Source organism: Dermacentor andersoni, chromosome 1 (genome assembly GCF_023375885.2).
Source record: "Dermacentor andersoni chromosome 1, qqDerAnde1_hic_scaffold, whole genome shotgun sequence".
Classification (NCBI taxonomy): Eukaryota; Metazoa; Arthropoda; class Arachnida; order Ixodida; family Ixodidae; genus Dermacentor; species Dermacentor andersoni.
In genome coordinates, this window is record NC_092814.1 from 393365779 (window position 1) to 393389844 (window position 24066).

Below are 24066 nucleotides of genomic sequence, written 5' to 3' on the forward strand. Positions count from 1 at the left end.
AAGCTCTTGCGTTCAAATTTGGACTGGCCATTTTGCACTGCTTGCTGTCTTTCCCAACTACATATCCCAGTTTCAAAATGATGCGTTTATGGTCACTCCCTATGCTCCTATACCCTTCTTCATCAATGACCATTCCTCTCACCAATCTTCCAATCGCCTCTTACTAAGCGGACATGTTTACTTTTCCACTGCTCTCGCTGAACCCAAGGCCTGGGCTTCAAGGAGGCCAGTGGTGCCTAAATCGACTGCTGGGCAGAAGTCTTCACATTCTAATAAAACATGCTCCATAGTTTCCATAGCTTTACCGCAGCCAAGCACATATGCTTCTTCTTCCTTCTTATATATCGCTTTATAGGTGCGTGTTCTAAGGCATCCCGGTCTCGCTTCGAAAAGTAATGAGCTTCCCTTTGACTTATTATAAATTGTTTCTTTCCTGATTTCGTTTTTTTCCTCTTTAGTAGTTACTCATTGCAGGTTTCTTTTCCATTGCCGCCACCCATGAGATTATTTCAGCCTCTCTGACTTTCCACTTGACGTTCTTTTTTGCTGTGTTGCCCACCCTACAGGCCGCATACTTGCTGGTAAGCTTCCTAGTTCTTTTCCTCCACTGTGAATTAATGCTTTTCCTGTACAGATACCTCAACACTCTCCCAGCCCTTTAACTTTCTTCCATATTCCTCAGTCGTTCTCCATAATCAATTTTACTGCGAGCTTCCCTCACTTCAAAACTTGCCCAGCCCAATCACCCTGTACAGCTTCATTTGTAGTCTTCCCGTGAGCGCCCAATGCGAGGCGTCCCACTGACCTTTGGTTCCCATCGAGTCCTGATTGTACCCCTGATTTAAAACAAACAAACGCTTATTCCTGATGTCCTGAAGGATGGATGGATGTTATGAGCGTCCCCTATTTATTGGATGGATGGAAGGTAGGAGCGTCCCCTTTGAAACGGGGCGATGGCAGTTGCCACCATGCTCATATTTTTATTTTGCCTTTAATTTTATTTTTATCTGTGTTGTGAGTTATTGAATTTCTCGATTTTGTTTAAATATGTCTTCCTACCCTTTTAACCTTATGTCACCTCTCTGCTTTTGAACCACCAATCCTCCAATCGCATTTTACTAATTTCCACCGCATATTTATTTACATGACTATTATCATCTCTGAACCCTAGGGCCTCAGGAAGGGTGACTGTGGCCGCATCGACATCGGGCTTGATACCATCACATTTTAGTACGAGGTGTTCCATTGTTTCTGCATATTTACCACACACAGTACATGTGTCTTCTTCTTCGTTAAATTTCTTTTTATAACTCCGCGTTCTAAGACATCCTGATCTAGCTTCAAATAGTAGGGCACTGCCTCTTGAGCTATCATACAACGCTTCCTTCCTGATCTGCTGTTTCCAGTATCGATATAGTTCCATACTATGCTTCTTTTGCATTGAATTTATCCAATTCTTACCTTCCGCATTTTTAACCTGTCGTTTAATGCTCCGTCTTTCTTCGTCCTCGTGTCTGGCATACTTACTGGTTAGCTTCCTAGTTCTTTTCCGCCATTGTGAGTCAACGCTCTTTCTGTATAGGTATTTAAACACCTTAGCTGCCCACCTGCTATCGTCCAATTTCCTCAGACGTTTTTCGTATAGGATTTTACTCTGAGCTTCCCGTGCTTCGAACGATACCCAGCCCATATCTCCCTGTACTGCTTCGTTTGTGGTTTTCCCGTGGGCACCTAGTGCTAACATTCCCACAGCTCTCTGATTTACTTCTAGTCTCGACTGAACCTCTGCCCTTAAACACAGGACCGCATTCCCGAAAGTAAGCCCCGGCACCATTACTCCCTTCCAAATACCTCTCAGTACCTCACACCTGTTGTACCCCCACAATGCCTTACGTTTCATTATCCCGGCATCTCTTCGCCCTTTTGCTATGAGAGACTGTTCGTGCTTTTCCTTGTACATCTGCCCTTTGTTTATCCATACTCCTAGATATTTGTATTCGGCCATTCGGGGTATTTCATGGCCTTGTATTGTAAGCTCCTGATCAGTGGTATCGTTGAAAAACATCCCACCGGACTTATATTGGACGATAGGGACGCCCCGCATAGAAATAATGAGAATTAGAATGCGCCTAGAAATGGTCACCTGCCAATTTCAAGCAACGCTCTTGTCACCGTGCCCCCCAAGGCATTGGAAATGAGAAGCATAACACAGAGAGACACAATCGCAAAGGTGCGCCCTCCTGAAACAACGGAAGAGCGCTCGCCAAGACCCTGACGAGCTGCTGCAACCAATGGCCGTCGCCAGAGGCAACCTCCCGTGGCTAAATACCGAGCTCGCGCACGCGTGAGGGACAGCGTAGGTCCAATGGCCGTTGACCCAGCGTGGGCAGAATGACAGTCCTTTACGAGTCTGGACGTGTTTATGAGACTTCAGTTCTCGCATCCGATTCTTTCCCTTAAAAAGGTTATTAGTTTGGTATTTATAGATGCTTGTGTTAATGCTAGATCGAGCAATACCTGCGTTTACCTACCATAAGTGTAGCCTGCCTTTGTGATAAGGGCTTCGATTTCTGAGCACTTTGCCCAGTGAATCCTAAGTACCCTTTTCTTTTACATACGTACATGTCAAACATATAGTAATAATTTACTTAGAAAATCCCAATAAATGTTTTGCAAATGAACAGTGATGATAATGGTGCATGTTCAGAAGCAACTAGCTCAGGGAGCATTACGCAATGTACTAATTAGTTACACAACGTTTACTTTGCATAGCCCACATACTTATGATGGCTTGGCACGGCAGGTACTCATCCTGTTAGATTTCTAGATTACGGCAATGTTAATATCGGTATATTTCATTTCTTACTCCCTTGTGGGCACCGTGTTTGAAGCTTCGCAGATACCTTACAGGCAAATGTCGACAAATTATAGCTATGCAATATTACACTAATGTTTTCAATATATATTCAAATTGCAGGCTACATTTGAGGGATGAATATCATTTCTGATTTCATTGTAAGTGGTATATCTAGGAACATTGTTTACGTAACAAATGCTGAATATAGTTGATATACAGTTATCATAAAACTACGAGACGATAATCCTCTTTCAATCAGCTCTTCATGGCCACCCTAGCAACTAATTCACTTCAGTAAATATTACGTACATGAGCATCTGACGCTCCATCTCGAATGCTCGCGCATGAAGCACATTGAATCCAGTATTTCGAGGGAACAAATCAACGCTCGTACTAAGCATAACCACCAGCGCTCCGAGCCCGTTTCGAACCTTAATATCTGTTGCGGAAATGTTTTGCAGACCACAAGTTCCCTCACCGCGACCCCCACCTGCATTCCCTCCTCCACCTCCTGTGGCCAGACCTCCGTAAGAAACGGCTGCGTTCATTCATTAGTCAACCAGTACCTAATGCAACACATGATCCATGAATCCGCATAAACTGTGCATTACAGACCACCACCTTCCCCGCCCAGACCCCCTCCAGGGCCCCCTCCAGTGGCGAGACCACCGTAAGGCTTTCACGACCTCTTCATGTGTTTACAATTGAGTATTGCTCAGCAACCGCTTAGGCCAACGCCCTTATCACTTCCCCAATTTCAGCCCCCCTGGTCCGCCGTACCAGCCGCCAGCACCTTCGCCGAGGCCCCCGTATGAATGCATTTCCCAAATTCATTTAGAATTTACCATTGATTTGTCTTTACTTTTCTGCTCATGTGGGTTCTTTCCCGTTATGCCGTGATATCCGGCTTTCTAGAAGAATTTACAAAATTTTAATCTTAAGGCTAACGGAAGCTTCGATAAATGTGTTCCAAAGAGTTTTCTAAAATGCATTGCCATGCCAGATAATTTGCCACGCACTCCTTGTCAGACGCTTTTGTGGCTGAAACGCCGTATTCATTTTGTAAGAGCATTTAACCCCACAAAACCGAACGTGTGCATATTTCAACCCTCAGTTTGGTAACTGGAAGTGCTCACTCAATCGCGATAAGCCGACCGCAATAGAAGGTCTATGGTAGCGCTTCTGATGCGCTGGAGTGAGTTTTCAGTCGTCCGGGGCACAGCAAACCAGTTTAAATTGATGAATAGTACAATGACGTTTTATTCAGGTTACATATCGTCATTTTCACTCGTAAGAGTGTGCTCTCTGCGGCCAGAAATAATAGCAGACAAGTTGTTGAAAGGGCTGCTGGGCGGTGGCCTTCTGCTGGAGAAACGGGCATTTACTACTGCTCAGCCTTAATTTCGCGATAGTGTAATGTGCCCGACGGTGTAAACTTAAACTGATAATTAGTGAACCTTTTTTTAAACACATAAACGCACGCATCACACTACGACAATGCCAGCAAACTTGAAAGTAAAAAAAAAATCGAGAAGCAGACATAGACAATGCGCCAGGAAGGTGGCTGGACTAACAACTGAACTTCATTCATGAAAACGACGTCCTCCATTCTCCTAGTGGCATTCTCCTAGCGTAACCATGTACCACCTAGCCCAACGAGTCACTCTCATCAACACATGTATAGTTTTTATCGCCTCCACATTACGAATAACGAGCAGGCAATTACCGCACATTTCAAAATTGAACGAATATGTGAAACGCCGCTCTTTTACGCGAGAAATATACTCCAACTAAAAAAAATCGCAGGTGCCACATAAATACACGCGTGCGCTTCCGTTAATTGCTTCTCGTTAGCAAACAGAAGCCGGGTCGAACGTTCTCTGCCCCTTTCACAGACCTCGGCGCCCCTCGGGACGGCCTCCACCTGCGTACACGCCTCCACCTCCCTCGGCGAGACCACTGTAAGGAGCCCGTGGCCCTCGGCTACTGAAATATTAGCCGCTCTAATCCTGCGAGCGCTAACTGACGCTTCCTCTTTTAGACCACCTCCTCCTTCGCCGAGACCACCTCCAGGACCACCTCCTGTTACCCGACCTCCGTAAGAAAAGAAATATTCCCAAATTAACCTCCAGGCACAGAATTATTTATGCGCATTGCCTTTGACACCCTAAATGGCTTCTGCATTTATAGGCCACCTCCTCCCCCACGGAGACCTCCTCCTGTGGCAAGACCACCGTAAGCGTCGCTCTAAGCTTATTTTTCCCGCGACCTACATCCCACGATGAATGTAATGGTGACGACGAAATTCTCCCACTTCCAGACCTCCTGGTCCTCCGTATCAACCTCCACCGCCTGTTCCTCGACCACCGTACGAACATTCTTATACATTTATCCATCACTTGTTGCATATCGCGGCGCCATTGTTGGCTAACGCTGACTCATGTTTGCTACATGACGATGCAGAAACAGCCCCTTCTGCTCTTTGGACTTACAAGCTTCAACACCCCACATCTAATGCCCCGCCCAATTTAGCAGCCCCCGTATCCCGGCTACGGCGGCCGCATTTCGATGGGGGCGAAATGCGAAAACACCCGTGTGCTTAGATTTAGGTGCACGTTAAAGAACCCCAGGTGGTCGAAATTTCCGGAGTCCTCCACTACGGCGTGCCTCATAATCAAAAAGTGGTTTTGGCACGTAAAACCCCATAATTCAATTCAATTCAATTTAGCAGCCTCAGCTTTTTGCGAGTACCATAGCGATTATACATGTAAATGTTTGGGTTCGCGAACTTGGAACCTCCCGTTGATTACATTTCCGAGCTATTTTCGTTTAAAGGCAGAATTGTGTAATCGCTAGCTTACTTCCAGCTAGTTCAGTTAGTTACTTCCACGCATCTCCCTACAACTAACACAGCATATCATATTGGCCGCAAATAAAGACGGGCACAGCGGAAGAGAACACAAAAACGACACGGTCGGTAACTATGAACTGCGCTTACCCGTCTTTATTTGCGGCCAATCTAATACGCAGTAAACAAAAACTAGGCAAAACTGACGTTCTTCTGAAACTAGTAAAGCGTATCCTTTTCATAGGGCATTCATATTTTAAGTATTTGGCACAGTGACGAACCACGGCGAGCAGCCCCCATATCGAATATTCAGAATCGGTCCACTGAGTGCTATCCGCCCTGTTTTATTTTCTTTTGTCTTCCCAAGACACGTCATAATCGCTTATGCATAGCAGCCACTATATTTCTAGAGACCGTCACATATTGTAATAATGCATTTACACGATGATTAGATTGGGTAGCTCACAAACTTAGTACGGCTTGTCCATGAAAGTATCATTTCTAAATTTGATTTACAGCTTAACGTTTAGGAATGTATCCCACTTAGTACTCAACTGCTTCGATTGAAACTTCTCGCTTTCTATAAATGCCGGCAAAAACAACCATATAAAATATCAGAAATGTATACACGTTTAATCAGCTTTTGCCTACCATACAACACACCAATCAGGGGTTACATGTGTTACATAAAAAACTATCTAACAGCTAATGTCGAATCCTGTTGTGTAATGCACCTTGAAAAAAAAAATGAAACGAAGCTACGCGCTTATTTAGAAGACGTGCTCGCACTTTGTATCCGCCATAGGAATACATGATGAATGCGCAATTATTTTGCAGACCACAAGTTCCCTCACCGCGACCCCCACCTGCATTCCCCCCTCCACCTCCTGTGGCCAGACCTCCGTAAGAAACGCCTGCACTCATTCACCGTTCAACCACTGTCTAGGGTAATACATTAACTCTCATCAACTGTCCCTTTCAGACCACCACCTCCTCCCCCCAGACCACCTCCAGGGCCCCCTCCGGTGGCGAGACCGCCGTAAGATTTTCGTGACCTCATCCGCGTATTCCATTGAATGTCACTAACGACTGCTTAGGCCAACATTCTTATTATTTCCACAATTTCTGCCCCTTTGGTCCGCCATACCAGCCACCAGCATCTGCGCCTAGACCACCGTATGAAAGCATTTGCACATATTCATCATATTTCATGTGCAGTATTTTCCCATTCATCTTCTCTGGAATGTTTTAATGATACTAATAGGGGTATCAGTAGCGTTACTAGTAGCGTAAAGAAATTTACACTAGCCGGGAAGTTTTAGCGAGTTAAAATGGAGAGATATGATGCAGAAGCTGTATGTTGCCAGCAACTTCTTACATGCTTGTTACCCCGCAGCAACTGTTGCTGTTTTTGTCAGTTCACCAGTGATACTTGGGCGAGTGTGGCCTAGAGGCAACACACCACCAATAGCTCGTTTCTTTGCTAAGTTTCTGTGTTGCCTACTAAGGTTCTGACTAAATGTCTTCGGTCAACTCTGACACGTTGGCCGCCAGCGCTATTTGTTTGTTTAGAGCAGGATCGCAGGACAAGGAAGGCGAAGCTTGGCACGCGCCTACTGTCTTTTCAAAGCACGATGCGAGCAGAGAGACCGAAGCAAGATATCCGGCTGCGGTAGTGTCACACACGAGATGTCAAGCAAACGAAAATGATCACCTATGGTTCACAAACCACGAGAGCTGTCTATGCAAATTCTAAACGAAGCCATAGGCCCTTTGAGGTAAAGCCGACTTGCAGGTTTCTACCTGGTGTTCGCCCCCACAGCTGCAAATGTTTCCTTAAAGTACATTTAGTTTACGTTGATTGCGCGTATTCTTTATGAGTTTGCATGTTTAGATATAAACTAAACATTCTTTTACGGTGCCTATATGTGCCGTGATGAAAGCTGTTCCGGAATCTTCTAGGGTATCTTTCCGGGACCTTATCTTTCTACTATACACGTAAGCTGCCGCTGCGGAGGTCATAACAGCGCATGAAAAGTCCGGACCTCGCTTAACTAAGCTCCGTCGGCTAGCACTGTGATGTTCCTCTTGAGAAATGTACTGTTGCTTAAGAATGCCTGTTCACACTTGAAGAAAGCTTAAGGAAAGAAAACACGGAAGTAATGCGTTCCAAAGGCCCCTCGTAATTAACAGAGAAGGAGAGCGAAAGGACAAAAGCAATGCAGGTGGAGCCCGGGCAACGCCAGAACAGCACAGCTCACGTGCTGCACGAGCCCTCGCGCTGACGTCACGCGAACGACGCTCGCTGCGTCGATGTAGGTCTCTCTCAACGCCAACCGAGAGGCGCTGTCAATGCGACCGATGGCTTCTTTCTTTACCACTGGGACACAAGTCACAACCGGTTCAAGGTTACTCTTCAATGGGCGGGAATGTTTGAGGTATGACAGGAATACAGTTCCAACAAATGCAGGGTGTGGACGGAAAATTACTAATACGGAAGAACAGCGAATGACTGGAGCTAGCAGGTGACTGCGTTTCTCAGCGCGTGATTCACTTGCCCGTGGAACGAAACGAAGGCACAAAGTGATGCAGTAGAATGAATTTGTAATTAAAATAAAATTACTGAGTTCCCATTGAAGCGAGTTCATCAGGGGTGAGCAAGTTATTGTTTCGGCGAGCAACCCGTGTCGAAGCCTAGCATAGCCACAGCGGCGCCCTGACACCCATCCTAGTGAGCTGACGGAAGAGTATTCAATATCACATGCAGCGATATCGCGCCAGCAAATTCACCGCTCATATTGAACCACATGTGTGCAGCTTTCGACATCACTGGGCACTTGCCTGATGGAGCGCAGGAGTGAAGTCCGCCCTCGCAAAGCGCATGCCATCAAAGTACTTGACCCAAAAACCTTCAGAAGTATGCACATTTGGCCTGCTTGGTCAACGACTTGAACAGAAAAGGGCGCTTTTTCTCACGTCCTGTATTTACGCTGTGTGGTTGTAGACTTCGGCCTTTACTATACCCCCGATATAGGCGCGCGACGGTAATCGGTAAAGTGCCGTTTTATTTCTCGTGGCTTCCATGCCGGGTGATGGCTGCGTATTTTTAGTTTCACTCGAAAACTGGTCCTAGCGTCTTCTGGCTAGCGCTGCTTTTCCGCAGAGTTTACGCAGACTTAGTTGCAGAAAGCCGGAGCATCATCGTCTCGTTCGTTTGGCTGCGGCGGGGTCTACAACAGCAATCATTGCATCTATACGGAACTGAGGACATAACGAACCAGGAGTGCTCGACAAACTCCAATCAGACCAAGATGCGTGTAATGCCATGTAATGCGCAACAATTCGTGCTTCTGCATCTACTCGTAGGACTAAACTCCGTGAGCTGCAAAGAAATTCGGCAGAGACACTTATTACTGTTTACGTGTGGGAATTCGAAAGCATTGTACCGTATGCAGTCCTGGGGACTTCATGAACGCGCTCATTTCATAAACTCGTGACGTGGCGCCACCTCCTCCCCATTGGCTGCTCCATCACGCGCGCAATGACGCCAGCACTAAGCACACCTTCACACAACCGGAACCGCGGAGCCACCATGCCGTCGGTGTTGCGTGCTTGTCTCGCACCCCAGGGGCCCGGGTTCGTTCCCCACCCAGGACGAGATGTACTAAATTTTATTTTTAAAGCGTTTTTCGCGCAATGGAACGTATAATCCTTTCCACTAAAAATGGTATTTCCTTAGATATGTTTTTGGGAAAGGTTTTGATATTCTGTTACGGCGCTTCATAAAAGTCAAGACCTCCCATTAACGTAATTCTGTGTTCTCTGGGAAGAAATTTTATCATTATGCGAGTAAGTGTGCAGAGTCATCCAAGCACCCAGCTACTACAACCAGCAATTGAAGAAGGCGAGGGCTGATGAGCACTAATGGGTGCTCAGGGGTGCACATTGTCCCATTGTAACATTGTGCATCAGCGTATGAATTTCCTAAATCGGTGTAGAAACTATTGAATGATAAAATAAAGCTTATTGTAGTGCATGCGACTCTGAATAAAGCAGCTAAGTTGTACGAGTGTCGTCAGCATTTAAGACATCTCAAACATTTCCTGGCTAATAAGGAACGAAAACAACGCTCAATAACTTTCGATTCAGCGTACTTTCCAGTAAATTTAGCAATTCAATAATCATCTGTGTTAGCAGCATGCCAAAAAACTGCATCAAACGCTGTGAAGTGTACGCCCGCGCGCCATGTATACTACTGGGTGTTCATCGCAATTGATGCACGGCATATCTTTCGCCTCCACATTCACAGGCCCCAGCGTCCTTCCCCACGGCCCCCACCTGCGTACCAGCCCCCACCTCCGCCTGTGGCGAGACCACCGTAAGATGTTAAGGCCTCCTTGCATGATGATCTCGCGCGCACTAAATATTGGTTCCTCTTATAGGGCACCGTTTCCTTCCCCGAGACCTCCTCCTCCGGGACCACCTCCTGTCGGCAGACCGCCGTAAGAAAACATCACCCAACTTTGTATCTGGGGAAACACGTAACGCTACAAGATGGCCGCGCACACTTTGAAAGCATTGCGCTCTTATTGACCACAAGGACGGAGACAACTTTCACGCTCATTAGCATTATGTTGCCTTTGTGAGTTTTTATCGCATAGTTTGACGCACAGCTCTAATGGTAAGTGGACATTCGTTCCACCTTCAGGCCTCCTGGTGCACCGTATCAGCCTCCAGCACCAGCGCCTCGACCTCCGTACGATCTTCCTTATGTACGGTGATATATTTATAAAAATGCAATCGGCATGGAAATTTAATAAACACGCTTTCACACGCTTGCCATACGACGAGTGAAAAACAGCCACGTCTCTGACGAACGCTTGATAAGCACATACAACTTGCGTTTTTCTGCCTGTCAGTTATTAGTTCAGCAAATAAATTAAACCGATATTCATTGTAATGCGAAATTCATCAGCGCGAGGTTATTGCGAGTGTCGAAGTTGGTTTAGCACTTAGGATTACGGCGTTCAATTCTCGCAAGAGGTCGTTCTTCTTTGATCACTTTGATAATTGTCGTTACCCGTGATAATTTGAGTGTGACCGATGCTGATTTGTCTGCCTACAACTTTTAAAGCGTGTCATTTCAATTATGGCTTTACTTTTTTAGCAGTCGATATACTCAAGCACCATAACCTGCAGATATTTATTTCATATCAAACATCGAGTACTCATCTGCCGAGGAAATTGCAATCTTTGTTGGCGGTTTGATCGCTTCTACAACATTTACATAAATTTTGAGCGCTTCGCAATTTACACTTTTGACTAAATGACGTGTGTTTTCACTCTTATATTCAGACCTACTGGTGTTGATTCTTTTCCATTTCTAGGTACTCTTTGCGAGCTACATCATTATTATTCTGCGAACACTTCCACTTATATTTGGTGTTTTAATGACAATGGCAACGCAAGAAAATTTCAATTTTTAATTACGAAATGTAAAAATGTCTATACCAGCTTTCCCGAAGCCCCTTAAACAGTATTCTGTTCGTATATTTATACATATTATATAAACGAATTCTTGAAACCAATGCAAATTAGGAACAAGCAGCTCCTACTGAACCATTACATTGCAGCAGACACTTGTATTTGGCAAACGAGTGTGCCTTGCACCTTAATACGTATTGGACGAACATTTTGCAGACCGCAGGTTCCCTCGCCGCGACCCCCACCAGCATTCCCCCCTCCACCTCCTGTGGCCAGGCCTCCGTAAGAAACGCCTGCTCTCATTCACTGTTCAACCACTGCGTAATATAATACATAAACCCTCATCAACTGTCCCTTGCAGACCACCACCTCCTCCCCCTAGACCCCCTCCAGGGCCTCCTCCAGTGGCGAGACCGCCGTAAGACTTTCACGGCCTCTTATGTGTACTGCATTTGAAATGGTTCAGAACCGCTTAGATCTACATTGTTATCATTTCCACCATTTCAGCCCCCCTGGTCCGCCGTACCAGCCACCACCACCTGCGCCTAGACCACCGTATGAAATCAATTCCATACCTTTACCTCATCATGCAATATCTAATATTCGCTCTTAAATTGCTTGGTCTATTCTCCCTTATTCCGCGATATATGTATCTCTAATTGCGTAGTCGTGTTTTATGCGCTATACACTAGTACGGAGGATTGCAGCTGTTCGGATGAGTTAATCACAGCTCATACGGGTATCCACGTGTCTTCCACTTGACACACCTCATGGCACAGTGGTTTTGCACCTCGTGGAGGCGTGTTCGATCCCGTCCGCGGAATTGCGATGCGGGCCGAATGGAAATACGTTCACCTACCACTGCACTGGGTGCATGCTAAAAAAAACCCCTCGTGGTCACAAATTTTCGGAGGGTACCGCCCTCCCCTTCTCCGCGACAGGGTGCCTTATAATCACATTGCCCTTTTGATCCGCAAAAATCCCCAACACTTAACATCCTATTTAAAAGATGTTGTGTGTAAAGGGATACGCACACGGGTCAAGTCAGTGATCAGCCAGCAAACAGAAGCCACTAATTTATTCCACAGGACGTGTGAGTTGCGGCACCCGACCATGGCGCCGAAACGGGTCCGAGTTGGTCTGAAGGAAAAGAAGAGATAAGGGCCGAAATCAGGTCCTAAACGCATATGCTAGTTAAAACTTAGGGTGCGCTATGAAGCTCGCAGACCGATCGATCGAGATTGTGTGGAAATCCGTTAGAAGTGATAGACTGGCCTAGAAGGCCGACGCTCAAAGCAGCACATTGTCTTCTCGTATTCGTGTGCGTCTGCAGCCGTACTTGCCAAATTGCTCGATTTGCAGTTGAAAACATTTGGCAGGCTGAACTGTAGTTGTCGCGTACACAATGACAAGCAGTCTCGATATGTAGAGAATGGCTATAGGAATAATTCAAATGTTGTGTAGTTAACGGTTCTTTCGATATGATATGCCATATTGCATATATTTATCAAGACTAAGACACAATGTTTCTAAGGGGAAGACGTAAGATTGAAAGCAAAGTAATGCCCAGTTTCATATGCCCAGTCGTCGCTTTGGAGCATAATTTTACGCTTCACTATCACCGGGATTGGCCCACGATAACGGCAACGTACACCGACAGCACGCACCGAAAAAAGAACAAAGTGGCTGCACTCGGAGACAGATGCCTTGGATTAAAACTCAATAATCTTATTTTCAGTACGTCTGATGGTCGGTCAAAGAAAGACCCCAGAAGCACGAATTCAGTCTGCAAACCATACATTGCTTTATGAAGAACCGAATGTTCCCAAAATCCTTCAAAACAATACGCCCCACATTTAATTTCCACGCAATATCAATCTTCTGCAAACTTGGCATTAGCTCTTGTTTCTGTGTTTGTGACATGGAAGCCGCCCGACATCTAAAATGCTATCTCCAAATAATATGTAGCTAGTATTCGCACTTGTCTTCGGTGCGTCTGTTATTTATCGCCTCCACCTTTACAGACCCCAGCGTCCGTCCCCACGGCCCCCACCTGCGTACCAGCCTCCACCCCCACCTGTGGCCAGACCACCGTAAGATATTCATGCTGTTTCCGCCTTCCATGCTTATCTCGCACCCACCAAATACTGCTTTCTATTGTAGACCACCGTTTCCTTCCCCGAGGCCTCCTGTGGGACCACCTCCTATCCCCAGACCACCGTAAGGAAAAATGACGTAGCAGTATATTTTAAGAAACACGTTACCACGCAAAACATACCAGAACGCTTCAAGGGCATTGCACGATGCACCTCCTGTGCCACGACGGCTATTCCTGTGGCGAGAACACAGTAATGCTCATTAGGATCTCCTTGCACACTGAAACACCACTCATCAAAGAACTGCACCACTTTGGTGGCGCCTATCCTGTCCCCAAGCGTAGCAGTCATCCAGTCCCAATTATTTCTTAAGCACTTCTAGGGGGCGACCGGCATGCGTGTTATGTGCCTCATATTTCAATTTGAACAAAAAAAGTTGCGACGGTGGCGTTTTTAAGAAAGGAGACTCACGTGAGACAGATAACCATCAGTCTTTGGGCACAGGGTACGTTCTGAAGAGAGTAAACTTTTTTGGGCGCGTAGGCAGACATCTCTTCCATTTATAGGCCTCGGTAACTCCCGTTCCAAGCTGCTCCGCCGTCAATTCGACGACCACCGTACGAGCTTTCGTATATAACACATCTGATGAATCATCACGCGATGGGCACTGTAGTTTGACGAGCCCGCTTGATGACTAGGCGGATCCAGCGACGTCTCTCACAAGGCTCTGATAGGCGCACACAACTTGCGTTTTTTTTTTGTCTTGCAGTTTCGATTTTAGCGGGCCAAATCAGCCGGAAATTGTTGTTGCGCCATGTTGAGCAGCCTTATGTTTTTGCCAGTCCAAAACTTTTTGTCTGCACGGTGGTTATGCGCTTCAATTGTTGTGTTATGCCGGTCACCTGATTCTTTGGAATAAACGTTGATCGATTTCCTGATTGTAGGAATATATAGCTCAGGGGATCTATTTTTATACTGCTGTGGTAAAAACTATCCCGTCAAAGGCTGTTGTCTGAGCTACCCAGTGTTCATAGATTTTCCAACATCTTTACTGACACAGTCTGCATGTGTCCACTTACAAGTATTAACGCGGGTCGTGGCGATTCAGCCATCGATTTCTGAGTCAGAGATACGCATAGTAGTGTTTTCTTGAGTATAAATTTTTCCTATGAGTGACTGAACACTCCGCACCAAATCGCTTTTCACCTGAACAGTAAATACAGGTCCGAAAGCCATAACCCTGCTTGTCAGCATGATAGTTGGTAATAATTTATTCGCAGATGATTTTCTTCTCTCAGCTCAGAGTTAGGATAGCTTTGTCATGAAGGTATTGATCCTATATTGATTTGCATTTTATATTTATAGAAAATGTTTTTGTCAATATTAACTTGCGTACGTATTGCGCGGAAACACATGGGTAAAAAATTCTGACCGTCGTTAACACGCAAATAATTAACCCGGGAAAGAATATTCCTGCTTACATGTGCATTTGCAGGCCATCCACAGCTGCAGTAAAAATATTCATACATTTCGCAGCCCACGAGTTCCCTCACCGCGACCCCCACCTGCATTCCCTCCTCCACCTCCAGTGGTCAGACCACCGTAAGAAGGTTTTTCGCTTTTCAACCAGTGCCTGATATATTATTATAGTCCGTATGCCTCTTACAGACCGCCACCTTCTCCGCCCAGACCAGAACCTCCTCCAGTGGCTAGACCACCGTAAGACCTTTGTTTCCCCTCTTGTCTGTCTCACTCACTCAGCAACCCTTCAGCCCAACATTCTTATCTATTTAACATTTTCAGCCCCCCTGGGCCACCTTACCAGCCTCCTGGACCGGTACCTAGACCACCGCCGTATGAAAATATTTGCAAATTTATATGGCATTTTACAGTATTTTCTTTTTTCAATTTCCGCTAATATTTCTCTGTACTGATTGTCGTTACGCCTTGACCTAGAACTCCCGACTCAAAATTTTCCATTTTCTTTGCCATGAATAATACTGGTATAAAGAATCAGTCACAAAAATGAATCACCTAATGATAAACTTATAGAGGTCCCAACATAGCTTCAGCATGTATAACATGCGTACCTATAACAGTATGCCTTTTTGAGTGTGGCTTATGCAATATAGTCCTTCAATGATGATTTGCGATGTTATCCTGCTATTTTGGGCGTGCAACCTGTGACGACTTAAGAAAGTCACAAGAGGTCTTACGACTGAGCGCAGATTATAATAGGCCGTGCCTAAGGCACTTTGGCACGATGACATCGAGCAATCCCTAACCTAAATGATAGCATGTGACCTGTGGTCTGCCCGCCGCGGTTGCTTAGTGGCTGTAGTGTTGGGCTGCTAAGCACGATGTAGCGGGATTGAATCTTCGGCATAGCTGCCGCATTTCGACTGGGGGAAATGCGATAACGCCCGTCTACTTAGATTGAGGTGCACGTTAGCGAAACCCAGGTGGTGCACATTCGTGGAGCCTGCCACTACTGCGTGCTTTAAGAAGAGATCGTGGTTTTGGCACGTAAAACCCCATAATGTGATTTATTTACCTCTCTTCTACCTATATTTACTCCTTCATGTATCTATCAGCCCTGCAATCCGCGAGTGAGGGTACAATATAATAAGTAGGACGATGTTTTTTTCCGATTAGAGGTAACATACGGCGACCCAATATCAAAGCTCTACATTGTATACGTTCTCTCTGAAGTAAAATCGAAAAAACTGTTCTCACCGCGCAGTAGAGAGCAATAAAATAAATATCAAACAAATAAGGCAATGGGGTAGCGCGGGCAACTCAACACACGCAGGCACATGGTTATTTCTCATTCCAGAGATTTTCACGAAAGGTGCCAAGCTGGCCCTCTACTGCTACGCTCGTGCACTGTCCGTTTGAGAAAGAAACGATAAACCGATGGAGTTAGGATTGGTGACTGAAGGAAGCACGTCTTTGAAAGGAGGTGATCGCCCTCTCGGCTGTGCTGAGGCCCGCAGAGTAGGTAGAGCAATGCATTGCCTCTCCTGTTGTCATCTATGCCGAAGAAAGAAACGCCAAACATCAGGAAGCACATGCAGTTTCTTGATATTGGCGATATTTTTGTCCCACTGCAACTCAGAACTTTCTGCTCCCGTAGCACGGTAGAAAAAAAGTATTGGCTACAGGACGACGCAATATGACGAGATCTTTCAATTTAACTATATTGCGCAATAATCAAGATATAGTTGCCATTTACAGGTACTAATGCTCATGTGGGTATTGAATGCGTGATTAGCGCTTCGAAGGCGACGCCTTTTCCCACTCGTGTTCCATCACAGCCTCGGCGGCCGCATTGCGCTGGCGCACACAGCCGTGCGCCGTGGTGCGCAACAAGGAACCCCGGGTGGCAAAAGGTATTCCTCCGCAACGGCGCGCCTCGTGTTGTGGTTCTCGCGCGGAGACCACGAAAATATATATTTTAATTACTTTCCGGACATAGCTACTGGGCCTACTATTTCACAATGGTAGAATCCAGGTAGTCGATGTTACTCATTGACCATTTTCGCTGTTCATATTGCGCCTACTAACGCTTGGTAATCTTCATTTGAGTATTTCATGAACTCATTCCCTTGATGCAATACCGCCGTTAAAGCACAGCACCACTATGTTGAGGCTATCCACAAAATGTCGTGTTTATATACTTATATAATATCACGACAATACAGACCCAAGAGGCAACGAATGGTGTTGAGCTGCTAAGCATGATGTCTGGGGATCGAATCCCGGTCATGGTGGCCGCATTCCTAGGGGGGTGGAATGTGAAAACACACGTGCACTTAGGTTTAGTTGCACGTTATAGAAGCCCAGGTGGTTCAAATTTCCGGAGTCCCCCACTATGCGTGCCTCATGATGAGATCGTAATTTCGGCAAGCAAAGCTCCATATTTAATTAATTTACGAGGCTACGAAGCCAAGGCTTCACTCCCTGCTGACTGTACAAGGTCACGATTAAGCAAAATGGAGTCCCTCTCTTTCCCGTCCTCTCTTTCCATAATATACGAAGTGCTGATGGAGGTGTAAATCTCCATCATCCTCGATGACGCTCGCGCCACAATGCACTGGCGCGTTGTTTTCAGAATGAAACGCTCAGTAGTTGAACTAGCCGCCGTATAACAGTATATATATTATTTCCAATATTTCTTCTCGGTCTGTAAGGCGCTAGAAAATTGTATTGAGGTAGAACATTGTCTGCCCCTTTCACAGACCTCGGCGCCCCTCAGGACGGCCTCCACCTGCATACACGCCTCCACCTCCCTCGGCGAGACCACTGTAAGGAGCCCGTGGCCCTCGGCTACTGAAGTATTAGTCGCTGTAATCCTGCGAGCGCTAACTGACGCTTCCTCTTTTAGACCACCTCCTCCCTCGCCGAGACCACCGCCAGGACCACCTCCTGTTACCCGACCTCCGTAAGAAAAGAAATATTCCCAAATTAACCTCCAAGCGCAGAATTATTTACGAGCATTGCCTTTGACGCCCTAAATGACTTCTGCATTTATAGACCACCTCCTCCCCCACTGAGACCTCCTCCTGTGGCAAGACCACCGTAAGCGTCGCTCTAAGCTTATTTTCCCCGTGACTTGCCTCCGCCGATGAATGTAGTGGTGACGACAAATTTCTCCCACTTCCAGACCTCCTGGCCCTGCGTATCAACCTCCACCGCCTCTTCCTCGACCACCGTACGAACTTTCTTATACATTTATCCATCACTTGTTGCATATCGCTACGCCATTGCTGTCTGACGCTCACACATGTTTGCCGGATGACCAGGCAGACAGAGCCACTTAGGCTCTTGGGTCTTACAAGATTCAACAGTCGACATCTGGTGCTCCGCCCAATTTAGCAACCACAGCTTCTTGCGCGTACGATAGCGATCATTTATTTATTTATTTATTTATTTATTTATTTATTTATTTATTTACTTATTTATTTAGAAAACACCCTACAGGCCCTGTCGGGCATTGAGTAAGGGGGGCAATGTAACAAAGAACTGTGAAGTACAATGGAAACAACTCAAAAATAAACGTAAGACAACTAATAAATAAACGTAAGGCTGAACTAAAAAACAAAACAAAGCACAGCATGCTGAATCGTAGCAGATATATAAGAGGAAGGGGATTATGTAAAAAGCATGCACAGGCGTTCTCGAAATATCTTACGATCAGTTATCGAGACGATATCATTGGGAAGACCATTGCAGTGGGATATGGCACGAGGTACAGCAGATAAATTGAAAGCAGTGGTTTTACCGAAAATGCGCTTGAAGCTAAAATGATTATGTAATCTTGAGGAGGTACGGGCGGGGGTTTCGAGGGGTAATATGCATGGCTTATCGGAATGAACATATTTGTGAAATAGACAGAGCAAAGCAACTTTGCGGCGGATGTGTAGGGGCTATAAAGAAATATCGAGCATGATCTGCGTTATACTTGACTTTCGATTAAAATTCCGAGTTATATATCGGGCAGCTCTGTTCTGAATGCGTTCCAGCATAGTTATTAAATATTCTTGGTGTGGTGACCATACAGCGGATGCAAATTCTAATTGCGGGCGTACGAACGTCAGGTATGCTAATTTACGCACGTCAGCAGATGAATTTTGGAAGTTGCGCCTCAGAAAGCCAAGCCAAACTCTCATATTATAGATATGAGAGTTTGGGTTCATGGACTTGAAACCTCCCCTTAAATTTTCGAGTTATTTTCATACAAAAGTAGAGTAGATCAAACTATAGACGAAGCTGTGTAATTGCTAGTTCGAATAATTTATTAGTACGCCAGCGGCCATGCTGTTCGAAGCGCTAACCTATGTCAGCTTTCCTCCCTTTCTCGAATTTCGAATGCGTTTTTCCCCTTACTTCCACGCATCTCCCTACAACTAAAGGAGCGTATCTTTTTCGATTAGGCAATTCGTTTCTATAGTATCTGGCACAGTGAAGGAGGACGGCGAGCAGACCGCATATCAAATATGCAGTATTCATCTACTGAAGACTATCCTCCATGGCTTATTCTCTTTTTTCCTAACAAGAAACGCCATAATCGCTTCTGTGTAGCATCCATTACATTTTTCGGAGACGGACACATATTGTAATAATGTATTTACACGGACATTACGTTGAGCACCTCGCACATTTAAAACGGCATTTTCATGAAGGTATTATTCTCAAATACGACTTACAGCTTACATTTTTTTAATACAATGCACATAATACTCAACTACTTCGATTTTGTATTCAACCTTCTCGCTTTTTATGGATGCGGGAATATTGCAACCAAATAAAATATGCAAACTTTACACCCGTTTTATCAGCTTTTGCCGACCATGCAATAAACCAATCAGCTGCTACATGGTATGTAGCAATGCACAAATGCAGAATCCTGGCATGCAGTCCACCTTGTAAAAAAATTATGAAATGAAGCTACGCGGCAAACGCGCTTGCACTTTGTACCCGAAATAAGCATCCATGATCAATGCACAAATATTTTGCAGACCACAAGTTCCCTCACCACGACCCCCACCTGCATTCCCTCCTCCACCTCCTGTGGCCAGACCTCCGTAAGAAACGGCTGCGTTCATTCATTACTCAACCAGTACCTAATGCAACACATGAAGACTCATCAACTGTTCCTTGCAGACCACCACCTCCTCCCCCCAGGCCTCCTCCAGGGCCCCCTCCGGTGGCGAGACCGCCGTAAGATTTTCACGGCCTCTTCTGTGTATTCTATTGAAAGTCACTAAGAACTGTTTAGGCCAACATTTTTTATTATTTACACAATTTCAGCCCCCCTGGTCCGCCGTACCAGCCACCAGCACCTGCGCCTAGACCACCGTATGAAAGCATTTCCATATATTCATCATATTTCATGTCCAGTACTTTCCACTTCTTCTCTGGCTTGGTTGGAGTTACAAATAGCGGTAATAATAGCGTTACGAATAGCGTGAACAAATGTACAATAAGCGGGAAGCTTTCGCGAGTTAAAATCGAGAGAAATGTTGCAGAAGCTGTATGTAGCCAGCTCTTTTTACATGCTTGTTACCCCGCAGCAAGTGTTGCTGTATTTGTCGCTTGACCAGTGACACTTGACCAAGCGTTGCCTGGAGGCAACACACCAGCAATAGTTCTTTTTTTGCTAAGTTTCTGTATTGCGTACTAAGTTTCTGACAAAATGTCTTCGGTCGACTCTGACACGCTGGTCGCCAGCGCTATTTGTTTGTTTAGAGCAGGAACGCAGGACGACGAAGGCGAAGCTTGGCACACGCCTCGCTGTCTTTTTAAAGCACGATCGGAGCAGAGAGACCGAAGCAAGATATCCGGCTACGGTAGTGTCACACACGAGATGTCAAGCAAATGAAAATGATCACCTATGGTTCACAAACCACGAGAGCTGTCTATGCAAATTCTAAACGAAGCCATAGGTCCTTTGAGGTAAAGCCGACTTGCAGGTTTCTACCTGGTGTTCGCCCCCACAGCTGCAAATGTTTCCTTAAAGTACATTTAGTTTACGTTGATTGCGCGTATTCTCTATGAGTTTGCATGTTTAGATATAAACTAAACATTCTTTTACGGTGCCTATATGTGCCGTGATGAAAGCTGTTCCGGAATCTTCTAGGGTATCTTTCCGGGACCTTATCTTTCTACTATACACGTAAGCTGCCGCTGCGGAGATCATAACAGCGCATGAAAAGTCCGGACCTCGCTTAACTAAGCTCCGTCGGCTGGCACTGTGATGTTCCTCTTGAGAAATATACTGTTGCTTAAGAATGCCTGTTCTCATTTGAAGAACGCTTGAGGAAAGAAAACGCGGAAGTAATGCGTTTCAAAGGCCCCTCGTAATTAACAGAGAAGGAGAGCGAACGGACAAAAGCAATGCAGGTGGAGCCCGGGCTACGCCAGAACAGCACAGCTCACGTGGTGCTCGAGCCCTCGCGCTGACGTCACGCGAACGACGCTCGCTGCGTCGATGTAGGTGTCTCTCAACGCCAACCGAGAGGCGCTGTCAATACGACCGATGGCTTCTTTTTTGCCGCTGGGACACAAGTCACAACCGGTTCGAGGTTACTCTTCAATGGGCGGGAATGTTTGAGGTATGACAGGAATACAGTTCCAACAAATGCAGGGTGTGGACGGAAAATTACTAATACGGAAGAACAGCGAATGACTGGAGCTAGCAGGTGACTGCATGCGTTCTACCAGCCAGATCTCAGCGCGTGATTCACTTGCCCGAGGAAGGAGAGGAAGGCACAAAGTGGTGCAGTAGAATGAATTTGTAATTAAAATAAAATTACTGAGTTCACTTTGAAGCGGGTTCATCAGGGGTGAGCAAGTTATTGTTTCGGCGAGCAACCCGTGTCGAAGCCTAGCATAGCAACAGCGGTGCCCTGACACCAGCGATATCGCGCCAGCAAATTCACCGCTCATATTGAACCACATGTGTCCAGCTTTCGACATGACTGGGCACTTGCCTGATGGAGCGCAGGAGTGAAGTCCGCCCTCGCAAAGCGCATGCCATCAAAGCACTTGACCCAAAAACCTTCAGAAGTATGCACATTTGGCCTGCTTGGTCAACGACTTGAACAGAAAAGGCAAGCGCTGTTGTCTCGCTTTTTCTCGCGTCCTGTATTTACGCTGTGTGATTGGAGACTTCGACCTTTACTATACCCCCGATATAGGCGCGCGACGGTAATCGGTAAAGTGCCGTTTTATTTCTTGTGGCTTCCATGCCGGGTGATGGCGGCGTATTTTTAGTTTCACTCTAAAACTGGTCCTAGCGTCTCCTGGCTAGCGCTGCTTTGCCGCAGAGTTTACGCAGACTTAGTTGCAGAAAGCCGCAGCATCATCGTCTCATTCGTTTGGCTGCGGCGGGGTCTACAACAGCAATCATTGCATCTATACGGAACTGAGGACATAACGAACCAGGAGTGCTCGACAAACTCCAATCAGACCAAGATGCGTGTAATGCCATGTAATGCGCAACAATTCGTGCTTCTGCATCTAGTCGCAGGACTAAACTCCGTGAGCTGCAAAGAAATTCGGCAGAGACACGTGTTACTGCTTTACGTGTGGGAATTCGAAAGCATTGTACCGTATACAGTCCTGGGGACTTCATGAACGCGCTCATTTCATGAACTCATGACGTGGCGCCACCTGCTCCCCATTGGCTGCTCCATCACGCGCGCAATGACGCCAGCACTAAGCACACCTTCACACAACCGGAACCGCGGAGCCACCGTGCCGTCGGTGTTGCGTGCTTGTCTCGCACCCCAGGGGCCCGGGTTCGTTCCCCACCCAGGACGAGATGTACTAAATTTTATTTTTAGATCAGTGGATTTACTTTGCTTACAGGAACCTCCCTGAGAAATTTTCTGTCAATTCGAGCATTTCATCACGCGTTTTCTACTATTTCCGTCGTCGATCATATTTGTTACCGTCTTTCGGTCACTCCGCCTACGACGCTTTTCCATGTATTCGGGTGTACAATGCTTTGCATTAAAAATAGTATTCCCGGCGGTGACTCGGTGCGAAATGTTTTTACATTTTTTGTACGGGGCTTCATAAAAGCCATGGCCTGCCATGTAAGTCATTTTGTGGTTCGTGGAAAGAAATTTCGTCGCTATACAAGTCGCTCCCCAGCTACTGCAACCAGCAATTGAGCATGACGAGCGCTGATAAGAACTAATGGGTGCTCACTGGTGCAGACTGTCCTCTCGTAATATTGTGCATCAGCGGATGAGTTTACTTAATCAATGCAAAAGCTGTTGAAGAATAAAATAATGCCGAAGTAATCAGCTACGCGGTACGAGGTGCGTGAAGACGTAAAATATCTCAAACATCTCGTCGGTAATAAGCAACAAAAACAACGCTCAATAACATTCCATTCAAGCGTACATTCCTGTAAATTTAGCCATTCAGCAATCATGTCTATTTGCAGCATGCCAAAAATTGATAAGCGAAGTGGTGAGTGCTTGTGTATATAAGACAGTTAGTTCCCTTAATAGAGCCGCTCGTCGAGCTTGGTGCCCTGCAGAAACTTCAAAAACACTTTATTTGCACGCATTGAAGTTGCAGTGTCAGACCGTGGGCCGATAGTTTCCTGCGACAGTAGCATGCCAAAAAACTGCATCAAACACTGTGATGTCTACGCCCACGCGCAACCTCTACTAATCGGTGTTCATCCCACTTAATGCACGGCATATCTTTCGCCGCCACATTCACAGGCCCCAGCGTCCTTCACCACGGCCCCCACCTGCGTACCAGCCCCCACCTCCGCCTGTGGCAAGACCACCGTAAGATGTTCAGGCCTCCTTGCATGATGATCTCGCACGCACTAAATATTGGTTCCTCTTATAGGGCACCGTTTCCTTCCCCGAGACCTCCTCCTCCGGGACCACCTCCTGTCGGCAGACCGCCGTAAGAAAACATCACACAACTTTGTATCTGGGGAAACACGTAACGCTGCAATATGTCCGCGCACACTTTGAAAGCATTGCGCTCTTATTGACCACAACGACCAAGACAACTTTCACGCTCATTAGCATTAAGTTGCCTTTGTGAGTTTTTATCGCATAGCTTGACGCACAGCTCTAATGGTAAGTGGACATTCGTTCCACCTTCAGCCTTCCTGGTGTACCGTATCAGCCTCCAGCACCAGCGCCTCGACCTCCGTTACGAGCTTTCTTATATACGGTGATATATTTATAATGAAGCAATCGGCATGGAAATTTAATAAACACGCTTTCACACGCTCGCCA

The 24066-nt window shown here is 46.1% G+C and overlaps 1 long non-coding RNA gene across 1 annotated transcript; it reads left to right on the top strand.

The window, feature by feature from the left end:
- Nucleotides 1-17677: 17677 nt before the first annotated feature.
- On the top strand, nt 17678-17992 carry LOC129381833 (uncharacterized). The gene is made up of 3 exons (XR_008609968.2): nt 17678-17729; nt 17822-17866; nt 17952-17992. It is a non-coding gene; the product is annotated as an uncharacterized lncRNA (long non-coding RNA).
- The last annotated feature ends 6074 nt before the right edge of the window (nt 17993-24066 follow it).